This window comes from Lepidochelys olivacea (assembly GCF_965140295.1).
Source record: "Lepidochelys olivacea isolate rLepOli2 genome assembly, chromosome: 1".
In the NCBI taxonomy this organism is placed as follows: Eukaryota; Metazoa; Chordata; order Testudines; family Cheloniidae; genus Lepidochelys; species Lepidochelys olivacea.
In genome coordinates this window covers 24,889,911-24,907,843 of record NC_140411.1, presented here as the reverse complement: position 1 = coordinate 24,907,843, position 17,933 = coordinate 24,889,911, and positions in this window count along the sequence as shown.

The window sequence follows — 17,933 nt, the reverse complement described above, 5'->3', positions numbered from 1 at the left end:
AGTTACACCAGCTAAATATTGCCAGAGTACAACAGGCTCTGGCCATGTTTTCTCCCTCCCATTGCACACGCTCTGGCATATTTTCTATGCCAATTAATCCAGAAGGGGATACTGGACAGCTGGCTCTGGCAGGGGCCTGTTGAGGGAAACTTTACTGTAAAGCGACAAAGGTTCATAGCATGAGACATAATCTCCCTTTGTGTCATAATGCACAAGCAGGCAGAGTTAAGGTACCATGCACAGCCTTAACTTTACATGGTTAAATGCTGAAGTGTCAGGATTTTTTACATGGACTAAGGTTTTGATTTTAAACAGAGAAGTAATAGCCACAAATAGCACTTCTGTTCAATTGTGCGGATGTTTGCCAGCCTCAGCAAAAACTGCAACATGTGCTTGCAAATTGAAGCACATCGCTACAACCAGGGAAACATTTTGACTGAGTTTACTATTCTGAAAAATAGTTACTGCAAGAAGCAAATACCAACATAATATTGTAATGAGTTTTGTTCCTTAGAACTGAAGTTTTCTAGCTGTCATAGAACCATAGAATATCAGGGTTGGAAGGGATCTCAGGAGGTCATCTAGTTCAACCCCCTCCTCAAAGCAGGACCAATCCTCTATCATGAGGCTAGCCTGAAGGTCAGCTCCTCAGATGGTATAAAATGAGCATAGCTCCACTGACTTGAAGAGAAATTGACTTTCAAAACCAGTGCACCTGGCATGAAACCAGGCTTGATGCTGGAAACCCTTACTCGCAGAATTAGACCCACTGATTTCAGGTGACTGTTCATGCAAGTAAAGACTATTCCCCTAAAGAAGGATAAGTCAATATCATGCCCTCACAAAGCAATCTCTCTTAATTATATTCAACTTTTATGTATTATTTGTGAAAAATTCTTTGCCTCTGTACCGATGAAGTGAGCTGTAGCTCACGAAAGCTTATGCTCAAATAAATTTGTTAGTCTCTAAGGTTCCACAAGTCCTCCTTTTCTTTTTGCGAATACAGACTAACACGGCTGCTACTCTGAAACCTATTTTGAATTAATGGTTCAAGTCCCTTGAAGCCGCTTTAGCATATGTTCAACTAAGGCCTGGTCTACAGTACGTGGTAATTTCGGAATTAGCCGAGTCACTTTGAAATAAAACTGATTCCGTCCACACAACCAAACCAGTTTTTTTTTATTTAAAGGGCTCTTTAATCCGATTTCTGTACTCCACCTCGGCAAGTGGAGTAGCGCTAAAATTGAGATCGCAGTTCCGGGTTACAGGTACTGTGGATGCAATTTGACGATATTGGCCTCCAGGAGCTATCCCAGAATGCTCCCTTGTGACCGCTCTGGACAACACTCTGAACTCCGATGCACTAGCCAGGTAGGCAGTAAAAGCCCCGGGAACTTTTGAATTTCCTGTTTGGTCACCATCAGCACAGGTGATCATCAGCACAGTCCACCACAACAGGTGACCATGCAGAGTCCACTATCACAAGAGACCACGCAGTGCTGGATTCGCAGACGAGCTCCAGCATGATCCGAACGGGAGGTACTGGATCTCACTGCATGTTGGGGAGATGAATCTGTTATGGCAGAACTACGTTCCAAAAAAACCCCACAATTATGTACACTAAAGTTTCCAGGGCCATGACGGAAAGAGGCTACTCCAGGGACACAGAGCAGTGTCGTACAAAAATCAAGTAGCTCAGGCAAGCGTACCAAAAAGCCAGGGAGACGAATGGGTGCTCTGGGTCACAGCCCCATACATGCCGCTTTTACCATGAGCTGCATGCAATTATGTGGGGTGACGCCACCACTACCCCACCACTGTCCATGGACACCTGCAAGGGGGGGAGTAGCACTGAGTGAAGAGGATGAGTTATTGGAGGACGAAGAGGAGGAGGAGGACAGTGCACAGGCGGCAAGTGGGGAATCTGTTTTCCCCCCTAGCCAGGAACTATTCTTAATGCTGGAGCCAATAGCCTCCCCCCACTCCCAAAGCATGCTCCCGGACCATGACCCTGGAGAAGGCACTTCTGGTGAGTTAGAGCTTGATCAGAGCCATGCGGTGGGGGGGTGGGGGAAACCCAGCCGTGCTGTGCTGTTCGCATTTAGTTTAAAGGGCTCATCCCTGCTCAGAGCCTCATCGGAGCCCCGCGGTGTGTGGAGGTGGGGAAGGGTGTTGTGTGAAGCGATCATCCCAGAGAGCCCGCAGGCCCTCCTTTTATATGGCAAACCCACCAGGCATTGCTTGCTATGGGAAAGGGGGCCCAGCAGTTTGAAAGCATTAAAACGAATGCAGAAGAAGCAGAACCCCACATGCCCCTTGGGCTTACCATGGCTGCCTGCAAGCTGAATTCTGTTGCCTGGCCGCATGTGATGGCTTACTCACACCAAAGTGGCAGGCACTTCAGTATAAGAGGCAAAATGAGACCTTGCACAGAAAGAACATGTGCTGTGTACTACGAATTGCCTGTTTCACTGAGAAAGAGTGTCCCCTTTGTTCTCTAAAATGCATCTTTTAAAATACAACCCTCCCTTTTTCTCCTCCTGGGTGCAAATGTTTCAACGTGGCCCCTATCTAATCCATCCCAGAGGCTGGTCCAGACTAGAAGGTGGAAAAATGAACTCGGGACAACATGTTCGCCGCGCTCATGCAGTCCTCTCTCACTGATAGGGCCCAGCTGAATGCGTGAAAGCAAACAATTGCGGAGTCGTGTAAACCATTACATGAATACGAGGAGAGGAGGGACGTGTGCGATGAGAGCAGGCAGGATGCTATGGTTAGCTCATGGGGGAGCAAACTGACGTGCTCCGCTGTATGGTGGATCTAATGCGGGAAAGGCAGCAAGACCATAGACTGCCGCTGCAGCCCCTGAATAACCGCCCTCCCTCCTCCCCAAGTTCCATAGCCTCTGCACCCAGACGCCCAAGAACACGAGGGGGGAGAGGCTACAGGGACCCACACAGTCAACCCCAGAGGATTGCACAAGCAGCAGAAAGCTGGCATATCCTAAATTTTGATTTGGTTTCTGGACTTGTCCTTCCCTCCTCCTCCGCCCCCCTAACCCAATACCCCCTCCCATCTAGCTTCTGATTTCTCTCAGTGTTTTGTGCACCAAATAATAAAGAATAGTTTTTAAATAATTGTGACTTTATTTCCTTTCATATATATTGGGGGTGGGTAACTTTAAGAGAAACAAACACAACTGTCACACCATACCCTGGCCAGTCATGAAACTGGCTTTCAAAGCTTCTCTGATGTGCAGCATGCCCTGCTGAACTCTTCTAATTGCCCTGTTGTCTAGCTTGCAAAACTGACCACCAGGCGAGTTGCCTCAACCTCCCACCCCATCATAAATGTCTCCCCCTTACTCTCACAGATATTGTAGAGCACACAACAAGCAGCAATTACAATTGGAATATTGGTTGTGCTGAGATCTGAGTCAGTAAACTGCGTCAGCATGCTTTCAAACGTCCAAACACACATTCTACCACCATTCTGCAATTGCTCAGCCTATAGTTGAACTGCTCCTTACTACTGTCCAGGGTGCCTGTGTACAGCTTCATAAGCCAGGGCATTCAGGGGTAGGCTGGGTCCCCAAGGATAACTATAGGCATTTCAACATCCCCAACAGTAATTTTCTCATCTGGGAAGTAAGTTCCTTCCTGCAGCTGTTCAAACAGACCAGAGTTCCTGAAGATACGAGCATCATGCACCTTTCCTGGCCATCCCACGTTGATGTCGGTGAAACATCCCTTGTGATCCACCAGTGCTTTAAGCACCATGGAAAAGTACCCCTTGCAGTTTATCTATTGGCCGCCCCGGCATTCCGGGGCCAAGATAGGGATATGCATTCCGTCTATCGCCCCGCCGCAGTTAGGGAACCCCAGCACATTAAAGCCATCCATAATGGTCTGCACATTTCCCAAAGTCACTACCCTTGAGAGCAGCTGGTCAATGATTGTGTTGGCTACTTGTGGCACAGCAGCCCCACAATAGATTTGCCCACTCGAAACTGATTCCAGACTGACTGGTAGCTGTCGGGCATTGCAAGCTTCCACAGGGCTATGGTCACTTGCTTCTCAACTGTGGGGGCTGCTCTCATTTTTGTGTCTTTGCGCTTCAGGGCAAGGGACAGCAAGTCACAAAGTTCCATGAAAGTGGCCCTACGCATACGAAAGTTTCTCAGCCACTGGGAATCATTCCATACCTGCAACACTATGCGGTCCCACCAGTCTGTGCTTGCTTCCCGGGCCCAGAATTGGCGTTCCATGGTATGAACCTGGCCCAACAACACCATAATCTCCCAATCGCCACATGCCGTGCTTCTAGGAACGTCTGTGTCCATGTCCTCAGCAGTATAGTAATCGCGCTGTCATCGCTTCCTCACCCGGTTTTGCAGGTACTGCACATACTACTGGATAATGCATGAGGTATTTACAATGGTCAAAACCGCAGCGGAGATCTGATCTGGCTCCATGGCTATGGCGCCTGCACGGGTAATCCTGGAAAAAGGGTACAAAATGTAGGAGAGCAGAGTGGCAGTGGAAGCTGTGCTGTTCGGTTCATGGTAGCCGAAAAAAAGGCGGAAAAATGGTTGTCTTCTGCAGCTTTCACAGAGGTGGGAGCCCCAGACAGACAACATGGAGAAGCTTGGAAGCGTGGCAATAGTGGGAGAGCAGAGTTGGCGGAGGAAGCTGTGCTGCTCGGTTCACGATGGCCGAGCAGAGTTGGCAGCGGAAGCATTCGATGAGGAAGAGAAAGAATAGATAGTAGAGATTACATAGGAAGAAGAGAGGAAATGAGAGGTGGATTCATAGTAGCAGGAAAGCAGCGGTGCACTGTCTGCTGAAAGCAGCACGGCGTCTGCACGCCAAAAAGGTGCGAAACGATTATCTGCCATAGCTTTCACAAAGGGAGGAGAGACTGACGACACACACCCAGAAGCACCCAAGAGAATGTTTTTGCCCCATCATGCACTGGGAGCTGAACCCAGAATTCCAAGGGGGGGGCGGAGACTGTGAGAACTGTGGGATAGCTACCCACAATGCACCCTTCCAACATTCAGTGCTAGCCTCGGTACTGTGGACGCACACCGCCAAATTCACGCGCTTCAGTGGGGACACAGGAGACCGAACGTATAAAATCACTTCCAAAAATTCGAATAGAATCATTTCAAAATAATTCCGTACTGTAGATGTACCCTAAGAGTAAAAGGCAGCTCCGTAAAGGGGGCTGAGCTTTATCTGTGTCACTTCCATGCAAAGCTCTTCTGCTTGGTTTGTGGAGCTGTATTGAGAAGGATGCAGACTGCAAGAAAAAAGGCTGAAAGGAGGGTAGTCTTTTGATGAAAGCACTGGCCTGGGGCTCCGGAGAGCTGGTTCAGTCCCAGTGTGATCTTGGGCAAGTCACTTAATCCCTCTGAGTCTCAATACCTCACCCTGTAGGGCTATTCCCTGGACTGTTCTTTGAGCTATTCCTTCTGTTGGGCTTTCCATACCCCTTTCTCAGGCTCTGGTAGGGGAATCCAGGCCCACCCTGTACTCTGAGTTCCAGCCCCAGGACCCTATATTAAGCACCAAGAGGTCTGCTTGTTCAAATATGTTGTCTCCCTGGGCCATGTTCTGCCTCTGCATCCCCTTGTACTGCTTCCCCACAGGCTGTGCTTACATAGCATCCCTTTGGTTCTCAGGCCTCTGGCTTCTCCTTTGTCTGCTGAATTAATAACTCTTCTGCCCCTCTGAGGCTCCACTGAAGAGCTTTTACTGACCCTAACTCAGAGCTTCCTCCACAGGAGACTAACCTACTCTAGCAGAGCTCTTTCTTGTTGCTTCTTGTCTTAGCAGGTTTTCCCTCTCTGCCTCCCTTCCCCAGGGACTCTGGTAGCTTCACCTAGGGATCTTTCTGCTCCTTATAGGCCCAGGCTCACGACTTCCTTGCCTACACTGCTCTATGTGGGTCCTCTTTCCTGACTTCCTGCCTGTGTAAGCACTATCCCAGGACTCCCATCCATAGGATCCTGATCCTACACCCTTAAGTTCACCTACCTGCACGAGAGTCCTGCCTTCTCTTCTCTGTATAGTCTCTTCCTTACCCTTTCACGGATGGGGTCACTAATTATCCTTAAGATGCCAATAGCTCAGTGGTTTGAGCATTGGCCTGCTAAACCCAGGGTTGTGAGTTCAATCCTTGAGGGGGCCGTTTAGGGATTTGGGAAAAAAATTGGGGATTGGTCCTGCTTTGAGCAGGGGGTTGGACTAGATGATCTCCTGAGGTCCCTTCCAATCCTGATATTCTATGATTCTATGATATCACCATCAGCTGGAGCCCACAGGCAAGGCTGAGCTTGTGACTCCCTGGTAAATTGTTCCAATGGTTAATTATTAATGGTTAACACTCCTTGTTAAAAATTTACACTTTGATTCCAGTTTGTATTTGTCTAGCTTCAACTTCCAGCCATTGCCCAAGACACTGAAGAGCCCATTATCAAATATTTCTTCCCCATGTAGGTACTTAGACTGAGATGTCTTTAACCTTCCCTTTGTTAACCTGAATAGACTGAGTTCCTCCAGCCTATCACTATAAGGTGTGTTTTCTAATCCTTTAATTATTCTTGTAACTCTCCTCTGACCCCTCTCCAGTTTAGTAACATCCTTTTTGATAACCAGAACTGGACACAGTATTCCAGTACTGGTCTCACCAGTGCCAAATACAGAGGTAATATAATCTCCCTCCTCCTCCTTGATATTCCATTGTTTATACATCGAAGAATTGCATTGGCCCTTTGTGGATACAGTATTGCAATAGTACAAATAAAGTGAGCCTTGGACTTTGAGTTTTACAAGTTCATAAAATGGGATCAAAACTAATTTATGGAGAATGTGACAAGACATAAAATTCTAATTATGTTCCCATAGCACATTTCATTCCAAAGGATCCCCAAATGCTCACTTTACTAACCACTAAAATGGACCCAGGGCTTGGATGGAACACAGCAACCTTGTAACAATGCAAAAAAACACTACACAGTTTAGTATTATTAACCAAAAATTTTAGATGTCTGAATAAGACATCGAAATCCATATTTATCCACCTAAATAAGTGGCTTGCATTTTCAAAGGTGCTAACTTCTACAGATGCTATGGACTTCAATGGGTTTTATAGGTACTTGGCATTGTGAAAGTCAGGCCCTTTTTATTTAATTCTCTGAAATGGCTTTAGGAGCCTAACTGGGAGAAAAAAGAGACTGGAAGTTTCAAAGGGGCCTAAAAAGGTGAACCCCCCAACTTTCACTCTCAGCATTAATTTATGTGAATGTGAAATGAATATCTGTAAGGTAAATCCAGACAAAGTGTGTTAAAAGCTACTGACTGGCCATGGAGACTTGTTAGTTTCCTGATTGGCTGTGGAAAGATGAAGCAATTTATCCTCTAAACTGAAGAAATAATAAACAGGTATCATCCTGCTGGTGCTGAACCAAACTTAGTTTGAGAAGATCTAACTTAAATCACATTGCTCTATGACAGATTGATTGAATAAGGGTATAAAATCATCACAGAATGGGTAAAGGCTTTACAAATAGACCAGAAAACTCCAAAGTGAACATCCCTACAAAGAAATGAAGTTGTTGACAGAGAGCTTAAAAATGAATGCAGAGCATGTCATAACAACCAAAGAGGTTACACAACACTGAACAGAACAGCACTGAAGAAGCTTTTCAAAGACCATAGGGCTGTGTGCTTCAGGAAAAAGATTCAGAGTATATGTTAGTGCTTGCTGAAACTGTTGAAATTCTGCAAACAGAACTAGGACATCCCTAGACAGTGTGTGCATAAAAAATACAAATGGAACTACTTGTATGTATGGTTCTTGATTTGTAACTTCAGAATTATTTTTGATTGAACGGCCATTGAATTTCCCCAAAGTCTTAATTGACATAAACAGTTTGATTGTCAAATTGATAGAGACCTATATTAAGGACTTTTAATTTCTTACTAGTACCAAAATCACCTCCCCAGGGTTGCATAATATAAATTCTCCACTGGATTTATTATTCCTGGTTAAGGTTTTTTTCATTTTATGTTAAAATCATTCACTCAAACTTTGTAAACAGTGTCCTATAACCTTTTCTTCCTGTAATCTTATTTATTTTTTTATTAATACCATACACATTTATAAGACTCTTGTCTGTAACTTGAGCTAAGCAACCCAAACATTAATTAATTTGTGAGAAACACAATAGATGTAATTTATTAATTACTTAATTACTATGGATTCAATACAGTATCTTCCCTAATGTTCACATTTACAATCTAAGGACCAGATTTAGCTACCTTTAATCACACTGAAGAGCACTTTGATCTGCAAATAATTCCATTGATTTTAATGGAGCTACTACTGGAGTAAAGTTGATACTCAATATGAGTAAGAGTAGATAGAACCTAACTTTTAGTGAACATAAGAACATCAGATTGGCCATACTGGAACCTATCTACAGTCCATCTAGTTCAGTATCCTGTCTTCTGATAATGGCTGATGCCAGATGCTTGAGAGGGGAAGAACAGAACAGGGAAATTCTTGAGTGAGCCATTCCCTGTTGTCCAGTCCCAACATCTGGCACTCAGAGCTTTAGGGACACCCAGAACACAGGGTTACATGCCTGACCATCTTGGCTAACAGCCATTCATGGACCTATCCTCCATGAACTTATCTAATTCTTTGTTGAATCCAGTTATATTTTTGGCCTTCACAACATCCCTGGCAATGAGTTCCACAGGTTGACTGTGTGTTGTGTGGAGAACTACTTCCTTACATTTGTTTTAAACCAGCTGAATTTTAATTTCATCGGTGACCACAGGTTCTGAACTCATGTGAAGGGGCAAATAACACTTCCCTAGTCACTTTCTCCCCACCAGTAATGATTATAAAGACCTCTATCATGGGCCCCTCAGTCATCTCTTTTCTAAGCTGAACAGTCCCAGCCTTTTTAATCCTCCCCTCACATGAGCGCTGTTCCCTCCACCAACCATTTTGGTTGCCCTTCTCGCTACCTTTTCCAATTCTAATATATGTGTCTTAAAACGGGGCAACCAGAACTGCATGCAGTATTCAAGGTGTGGGCATTCTTTGGTTTTATGTTGCAGCATTATGATATTTTCTGTTTTATTATCAACCCTTTTCCTAATGATTCCTAACATTCTTTTCACTTTTTTGACCACTGCTGCACACTGAGCAGATGTTTTCATAGAACTATCCACAGTGACTCCCAAGATCTCTTTCTTGAGTGGTAACAGCTAATTTAGATCCCACCATTTTGTATGTGTAGTTGAAGTTATGTTTTCCAATGTGCATTAGTTTGCACTTATCACCATTCAATTTCATCTGCCATTTTGTTGTCCAGTCACCCAGTTTTGTAACTCTTCGCAGTCTGCTTTGGACTTAACTATCTTGAGTAATTTTGTATCATCTTCAAACTTTGTCGTCTCACTGTTTACCTCCTTTTCCAAATAATTCATGAATATGTTTAACAGCACAGGTTACAGTGCAGATCCTTGGAGAAGCCAGATATTTATCTCTCTTTACTGTGCAAATTTACCATTTATTCCTACCCTTTGTTTGCAATCTTTTAACCAGTTACTGATCCATGAAAGAAACTTCCCTCTTATCCCATGTCTGCTTACTTTGCTTAAAGACTGGTGGCGTGAGACCTTGTCAAAGGCTTTCTGAAAGTCGAAGTGCACTATATCCACTGGATCACCCTTGTCCACATGCTTGTTGACACCCTTAAAGAATTCTAATAGATTTGTGAGGCACAATTTCCTGTTACAAAAGCCGTGTTGACTCTTCCCCAACATATCCTGTTCATCTCTGTGTCTGATAATCCTGTTATTTACTATAGTTTCAACAAATTTGTCTGATACTGAAGTTAGATTTACCAGCCTGTAATTGGCAGGATCACCTCTGGAGCTGTTTTTATAAATTGCATCACTTTAGCTATCCTCCAGTCATCTGGTCGAGAGGCTGATTTAAGTGATAGGTTACATACCACAGTTAGGAGTTCTGCAATTTCATATTTGAGTTCCTGAAGAACTCTTGGGCGCATACCATCTACTCCTCATGACTTATTACTGCTTAATTTATCAATTTGTTCTAAACCCTCCTTTCTTGACACCTCAACCTGGGACGGTTCTTCAGGTTTGTCACCTAAAAAGAATGAGTCAGGTGTGGGTATCTCCCTCACATCCTCTGAAGTCAACACTCATGCATAGAATTCATTTAGCTTCTCTACACTGGCCTTGTCTTCCTTGAGTGCTCCTTTATCACCTAGATCACCCAGTGGCCCCACTGATTGTTTGGCACAGTTCCTGCTTCTAATGTACCAGAAATAAAATTTGCTGTTAGTTTTTGCATCTTTTGGTAGTTGCTCTTCAAATTCTTTTTTGGCCTGCCTAATTATACTTCTACACTTGACTTGCCAGAGTTTGTGCTCCTTTGAATTTTCCTCAGCAGGATTTGACTTCCAATTTCTAAAGGATGTCTTTTTCCCTCGAACTGCCTCTCTTACTCTGCTTTTAGACATGGTGGCATTTTTTTGATCCTCCTACTGTTTTCTTTTTTTATTTGGGGTATACATATAATTTGAGCCTCTGTTATGGTGTTGTTAAAACATTTCCATGCAGCTTGCAGGCATTTCACTCTTGTGACTGTACCTTCTAATTTCTAGTGAACTAGCCTCCTCGATTTTTGTAGTTCCCCCTTTTTGAAGTTAAATGCGACTGTGGTATTTCCCCCCTATAAGGATGTTAAATTAAATTACATTAAATGTTAAATTAATGTTAAATTAAATAGTCGCTATTATTGAGTGGTTCAGTTACATTCATCTCTTGGACCAGATCCTATATGTGACTTCAGACTAAATCAAGAATTGCTTCTCCCCTTGTGGGTTCCAGCACTAGCTGCTCCAAGAAGCAGTAATTAATGGCGTCTAGAAAATGTCTGTCTGTATTCCATCCTAAGATGACATATACCCAGTCAATATGGGGGACAGTTGAAATCCCCTATTATTATTGGGTTTTCTGTTTTTGTAGCCTCTCTAAGCTCCCTGAATGTTTCACAGTCACTGTCACCATCTTGGTCAGGTGGCTGGTAGTATATTCCTGCTGCTATACTCTTCTTATTCAAGTATGAAATTTCTATCCATAGAAATTCTATGATACTGCTTTCTTTCACATATAGTGCCACACGCCCATCTGCACATCCTAATTTTTCATTCCTATATATTTTGTACCCTGGCATTACCATCTCCCATTGATTAAACTTTAAACTAGGTTCACCGGGGGAAGGAGACCAAAGCCCTGAGGTAAGTGGGAAAGCGGGATACTGGGAGGAAGCACAGGCAGGAATGTCTTTGAGGGGAGGGCTCCTGCCTCATACTGAGAATGAGGGGCGATCAGCAGGTTATCTCAAGTGCTTATATACGAATGCACAAAGCCTTGGAAACAAGCAGAGAGAACTGGAGGTCCTGGAGACGTCAAGGAATTATGACGTGATTGGAATAACAGAGACTTGGTGGGATAACTCACATGACTGGAGTACTGTCATGGATGGTTATAAACTGTTCAGGAAGGACAGGCAGGGCAGAAAAGGTGGGGGAGTAGCACTGTATGTAAGGGAGCAGTATGACTGCTCAGAGCTCCGGTACGAAACTGCAGAAAAACCTGAGTGTCTCTGGATTAAGTTTAGAAGTGTGAGCAACAGAAGTGATGTAGAGGTGGGAGTCTGCTATAGACCACCGGACCAGGGGGATGAGGTGGATGAGGCTTTCTTCCGGCAGCTTGCGGAAGCTACTAGATCGCACGCCCTGGTTCTCATGGGTGACTTTAATTTTCCTGATATCTGCTGGGAGAGCAATACAGCGGTGCATAGACAATCCAGGAAGTTTTTGGAAAGCGTAGGGGACAATTTCCTGGTGCAAGTGCTAGAGGAGCCAACTAGGGGGGGAGCTTTTCTTGACCTGCTGCTCACAAACCGGAAAGAATTAGTAGGGGAAGCAAAAGTGGATGGGAATCTGGGAGGCAGTGACCATGAGTTGGTTGAGTTCAGGATCCTGACACAGGGAAGAAAGGTAAGCAGCAGGATACGGACCCTGGACTTCAGGAAAGCAGACTTCGACTCCCTCAGGGAACGGATGGGTAGGATCCCCTGGGGGACTAACATGAAGGGGAAAGGAGTCCAGGAGAGCTGGCTGTATTTCAAGGAATCCCTGTTGAGGTTACAGGGACAAACCATCCCGATTTGTCGAAAGAATAGTAAATATGGCAGGCGACCAGCTTGGCTTAACGGTGAAATCCTAGCGGATCTTAAGCATAAAAAAGAAGCTTACAATAAGTGGAAGGTTGGACATATGACCAGGGAGGAGTATAAAAATATTGCTCGGGCATGTAGGAATGAAATTAGGAGGGCCAAATCGCACCTGGAGCTGCAGCTAGCGAGAGATGTTAAAAGTAACAAGAAGGGTTTCTTCAGGTATGTTGGCAACAAGAAGAAAGCCAAGGAAAGTGTGGGCCCCTTAATGAATGAGGGAGGCAACCTAGTGACAGAGGATGTGGAAAAAGCTAATGTACTCAATGATTTTTTTGCCTCTGTCTTCACGAACAAGGTCAGCTCCCCGACTGCTGCGCTGGGCATCACAACATGGGGAATAGATGGCCAGCCCTCTGTGGAGAAAGAGGTGGTTAGGGACTATTTAGAAAAGCTGGACGTGCACAAGTCCATGGGGCCGGACGAGTTGCATCCGAGAGTGCTAAAGGAACTGGCGGCTGTGATTGCAGAGCCATTGGCCATTATCTTTGAAAACTCGTGGCGAACGGGGAAAGTCCCGCATGACTGGAAAAAGGCTAATGTAGTGCCAATCTTTAAAAAAGGGAAGAAGGAGGATCCTGGGAACTACAGGCCAGTCAGCCTCACCTCAGTCCCCGGAAAAATCATGGAGCAGGTCCTCAAAGAATCAATCCTGAAGCACTTACATGAGAGGAAAGTGATCAGGAACAGTCAGCATGGATTCACCAAGGGAAGGTCATGCCTGACTAATCTAATCGCCTTCTATGATGAGATTACTGGTTCTGTGGATGAAGGGAAAGCAGTGGATGTATTGTTTCTTGACTTTAGCAAAGCTTTTGACATGGTCTCCCACAGTATTCTTGTCAGCAAGTTAAAGAAGTACGGGCTGGATGAATGCACTATAAGGTGGGTAGAAAGTTGGCTAGATTGTCGGGCTCAACGGGTAGTGATCAATGGCTCCATGTCTAGTTGGCAGCCGGTATCAAGTGGAGTGCCCCAGGGGTCGGTCCTGGGGCCGGTTTTGTTCAATATCTTCATAAATGATCTGGAGGATGGTGTGGATTGCACTCTCAGCAAATTTGCGGATGATACTAAACTGGGAGAAGTGGTAGATATGCTGGAGGGCAGGGATAGGATACAGAGGGACCTAGACAAATTGGAGGATTGGGCCAAAAGAAATCTGATGAGGTTCAATAAGGATAAGTGCAGGGTCCTGCACTTAGGACAGAAGAACCCAATGCACAGCTACAGACTAGGGACCGAATGGCTAGGCAGCAGTTCTGCGGAAAAGGACCTAGGGGTGACAGTGGACGAGAAGCTGGATATGAGCCAGCAGTGTGCCCTTGTTGCCAAGAAGGCCAATGGCATTTTGGGATGTATAAGTAGGGGCACGGCGAGCAGATCGAGAGAAGTGATCGTCCCCCTCTATTCGACATTGGTGAGGCCTCATCTGGAGTACTGTGTCCAGTTTTGGGCCCCACACTACAAGAAGGATGTGGATAAATTGGAAAGAGTCCAGCGAAGGGCAACAAAAATGATTAGGGGTCTGGAACACATGACTTATGAGGAGAGGCTGAGGGAACTGGGATTGTTTAGTCTGCGGAAGAGAAGAATGAGGGGGGATTTGATAGCTGCTTTCAACTACCTGAGAGGTGGTTCCAGAGAGGATGGTTCTAGACTATTCTCAGTGGTGGAAGAGGACAGGACAAGGAGTAATGGTCTCAAGTTGTAGTGGGGGAGGTTTAGGTTGGATATTAGGAAAAACTTTTTCACTAGGAGGGTGGTGAAACACTGGAATGCGTTGCCTAGGGAGGTGGTGGAATCTCCTTCCTTAGAAGTTTTTAAGGTCAGGCTTGACAAAGCCCTGGCTGGGATGATTTAATTGGGGATGGGTCCTGCTTTTGAGCAGGGGGTTGAACTAGTTGACCTCCTGAGGTCCCTTCCAACCCTGATATTCAATGATTCTATGATTATCATCATTCCACCAAATCTCTGTGATGCCTATTATTTCAATATCCTCATTTAATACCAGGCATTCAAGTTCACCTATCTCAGTATTTAGACTTCTAGCATTTGTATACAAACACTTATAACATTTGTCAGTATTTAGTTGTTTGCTTTCATGAGATATAATTGTATGGTGGTAGCACAATGAATGGAGGTGATAGTAGGCAGAGGAAAGGGAAGAAGAATGACGGCTATTTAAATACAGTGGTCATTTAGTTTTGGCATGTTCACATCATGGTGGTTCAGTGAAGGGTTATTTTTTATGACTCCATTTTGAGCTACACTACATGCCTGCACAGGGGGTAAGAGGGTTTATAGAGCCCTTTTACTCCCTTTGTACAGGCTAACTGCACAGAGAGACTGGGTGTGAAGAGGGGAGTCACATAGATGGGCAGGGAGTGGGTGGAGCTTTGACGCGGAGGGAGAAACAGAAACCAGATTATGATTGACACATTCAGGTTCCTTCCTTGGTCCTGAGGCAGCCTAGCTATGAGCTGCCACTTATTTGGGTTGGAATGTAGGGTCACAATGCTGCCTCTGTGTCTAAAAGGTAAGGAAGATAAAGAGATGAGAGTGGCTATACTTGACTCACTTGTTGTGGGCATTGCAGAAGAGGTGAGTTTCCAAAAGACATGTAAATACAGAGGGTGTTTAATGGTCACAAGTGGTCAACAGCATTGTTTTAACTCTCATCTGAAAGCCAAAGAAAATGTTAATTAAATTATTTAGTAGCATCCCTTATCATTCTTTCATATTTTTTTACATAGGCATTCAAGCTTGGAAAATATATTTCAAAGTGAACTAAGAAACTAAAGGTTTCAGAATAGCAGCCGTGTTAGTCTGTATTCACAAAAAGAAAAGGAGTACTTGTGGCACCTTAGAGACTAACAAATTTATTTGAGCATAAGATTTCGTGAGCTACAGCTCACTTCATCAGATGCATCCGATGAAGTGAGCTGTAGCTCACGAAAGCTTATGCTCAAATAAATTTGTTAGTCTCTAAGGTGCCACAAGTACTCCTTTTCTTTTTAAGAAACTAAACTAAATCAAGATGTTTTATTTATTTTATTTTGTTGTGGTAAATGATTCTTTTTTTACAACAGCCTATATCAAAGCTGTTCATCTAGTGGAATTTCCTGTTGCAGCTGCCATTATAAAAAACTGTTGTAATATATATTTTAACTGCATTGATCAATTTTTGTTTTTATGTCCTCTCCCTCTTGAGTGTAATGGCTCATAAACTGAATTTCATGTGTGATTAAATCAGCGCTGTAACTTGACAACAAGGACTTTGGGAGGGTGTCATAAACTGTAAAATATGCTATATTTTGTTAATTATGTTGTAATCTAAAACCTAATGATATCTTATAGCCTATGCTAATTCTCCAGTTAGCATTGGTTGCCATTAGTTTATAGGCCTGATCATTCAAGTGAGAGAGGAAATAGTTGTTAAACTGGGGTAACTCATGAAATCAAGCCCTATATGTCACTTTGAGGCATCTTGTGGTAGGAACAGGCTTTCTGATTTATGCATCGTTGTACTAAGAACTCATTACTGAATAGCTGGTAGATTAGAACTGGTTTAGGCATTTTATTTTTTCTTACACTTTTTTTCATTGAATTGAGCATTGCAAAAGAAGCAAACATGGAAAGCATGAAGAAGTTTGTTCTTCTCTTGATGTAGGCTCATGACTCCAATTAATTGTTATTATGCAATTATTAGTATTATTATTATTTGGGGGTTTTGTGTTTGTTTTTTGGGGTGTATGACCCTAACAGCATCCCAATGCAAGGGGCTCATGGTATCTGGTAATGAGTTTCAGTTGGCTTGACCAGTTCAGTGTACCCCAATGTATTAATGTCATAAACTCTGTCCGATATGAGTCATTGGAAAAGTAAACAGAAAAGGAGTACTTGTGGCACCTTAGAGACTAACACATTTATTTGAGCATAAGCTTTAGCTCATGAAAGCTTATGCTCAAATAAATGTGTTAGTTTCTAAGGTGCCACAAGTACTCCTTTTCTTTTTGCGGATACAGACTAACACAGCTGCTACTCTGAAACCTGTCATTGGAAAAGTAATAACACACTGATCATTAATATTCTTGTGTTGTGTGTATATAGTAAACACCCAAGGGACCATAGCAATATGAAGGAAAAGTGGAACTAAAATGTGTTTACCAGACAAGTCTGTGGAGTGAGTAAATAGACAAAGGATAGCCAACTCCTCCAGACAGTTTTCATCAGAATCAATTAGCATCACGTGGCAAGTGGCCATTCATTTGCCATGGAAAGGGCAGGAACGGATCTATTTTCATTTTAGCAAACAACAGCACAGGACGAAACCACCATGGAACTTCCTTCACCACCAGATCCCATCTTGCCTTCCTCACCACCCTGAATGAACTTTATTTTGGGGGGTAACCTCCAGAAGAGTCCATTTCAAAGGGTCACTGGACTATAGAAGGGAGGGACAAAGAACCCCAAGTTATCTTTTCACCAATGAAAACAAAGGAACTGAGCACTTTGTCTTTGCAGGAGATCATGGCCAAGGGCACAGTCAGACATCTTGCTGGAAGGAAGAGTGATAAGAATCTTAACTTGAACCAAGTCTGTAGTTTTGTTAACTCTTAGTCTCTAGAAAGCGTTTTTTAATTTTATTTGCTTGGAACCATTTCTATCCTTTATATGTGAACTCACATAAAGCCCTGTCTCCTTTTCTTAAAAAAAACTTTTTCTTAGTTTTAATCTAAACCAACCCAGTACTGTGTTTGAATTTAAGTGATTGTTAACTCCAGTTAAAGAGAGAAGCTGTGCATTTTGTCTCTTTAGAGGAGCAAACAAAATTTAGTATTCTTCTGAATAGCCCAGGAAAGGAGTGGGTATTGAAGAGCACATGGTTTCAGGAAAAATTGGGACTGGGGGATGTTGGGGTCATCTTGCCAGGTGTAACAAAGCTGGTGAATACCAGAGTGTGGCTGGGGGGTAACAAGCCAGCTGCTGTAATCAGAATTGCTGAGCCAGAGCTGCTTAAAATACAGACACTCAGTGCATGTATGTCTGATGACTGTCGGTATCCAGGCTGTGAGCCACAGCAGCAGAACATTTAAGGCACTCAGGCTGAGAGGGCAGGTAGAGACACATCTCTTCACTGTTCTGGTGTGCTCCCCAGAACATGGTGGGCTGGGGAGAAGAGAAGTTGGACATGTTCTTCATCTTCTCAAATGAAGACCTTTGGTAATATTCAACCATGATCCAGTCTTCCATCCAGATCTTCCTGATTCCGTTTTCATTGGTCCTGGAGTTTGCTTTTGATTTATATTTAAAATTTGTTGTCATCCTTCCCAGTGTTTTCAGCTGCCAAACATTTTGCTTTGATTATTATTCTCTTGCATGTCCTAGATAACTTAATAAATCTAGACCATGTTTTTGAAAAATAAGTGCCTAAAGTACCCTCCCAGGTGCATATTACTGAATTTCAGGTCAGTGGAAGCTATTGGGTGGTTAGTATTTTTGAAAAATAAATCACAGAGTCAACTTACGGTCTTAAATATGAACTTAGGCGTATACTGCTAGGTTCCTGTTTCTGAAAA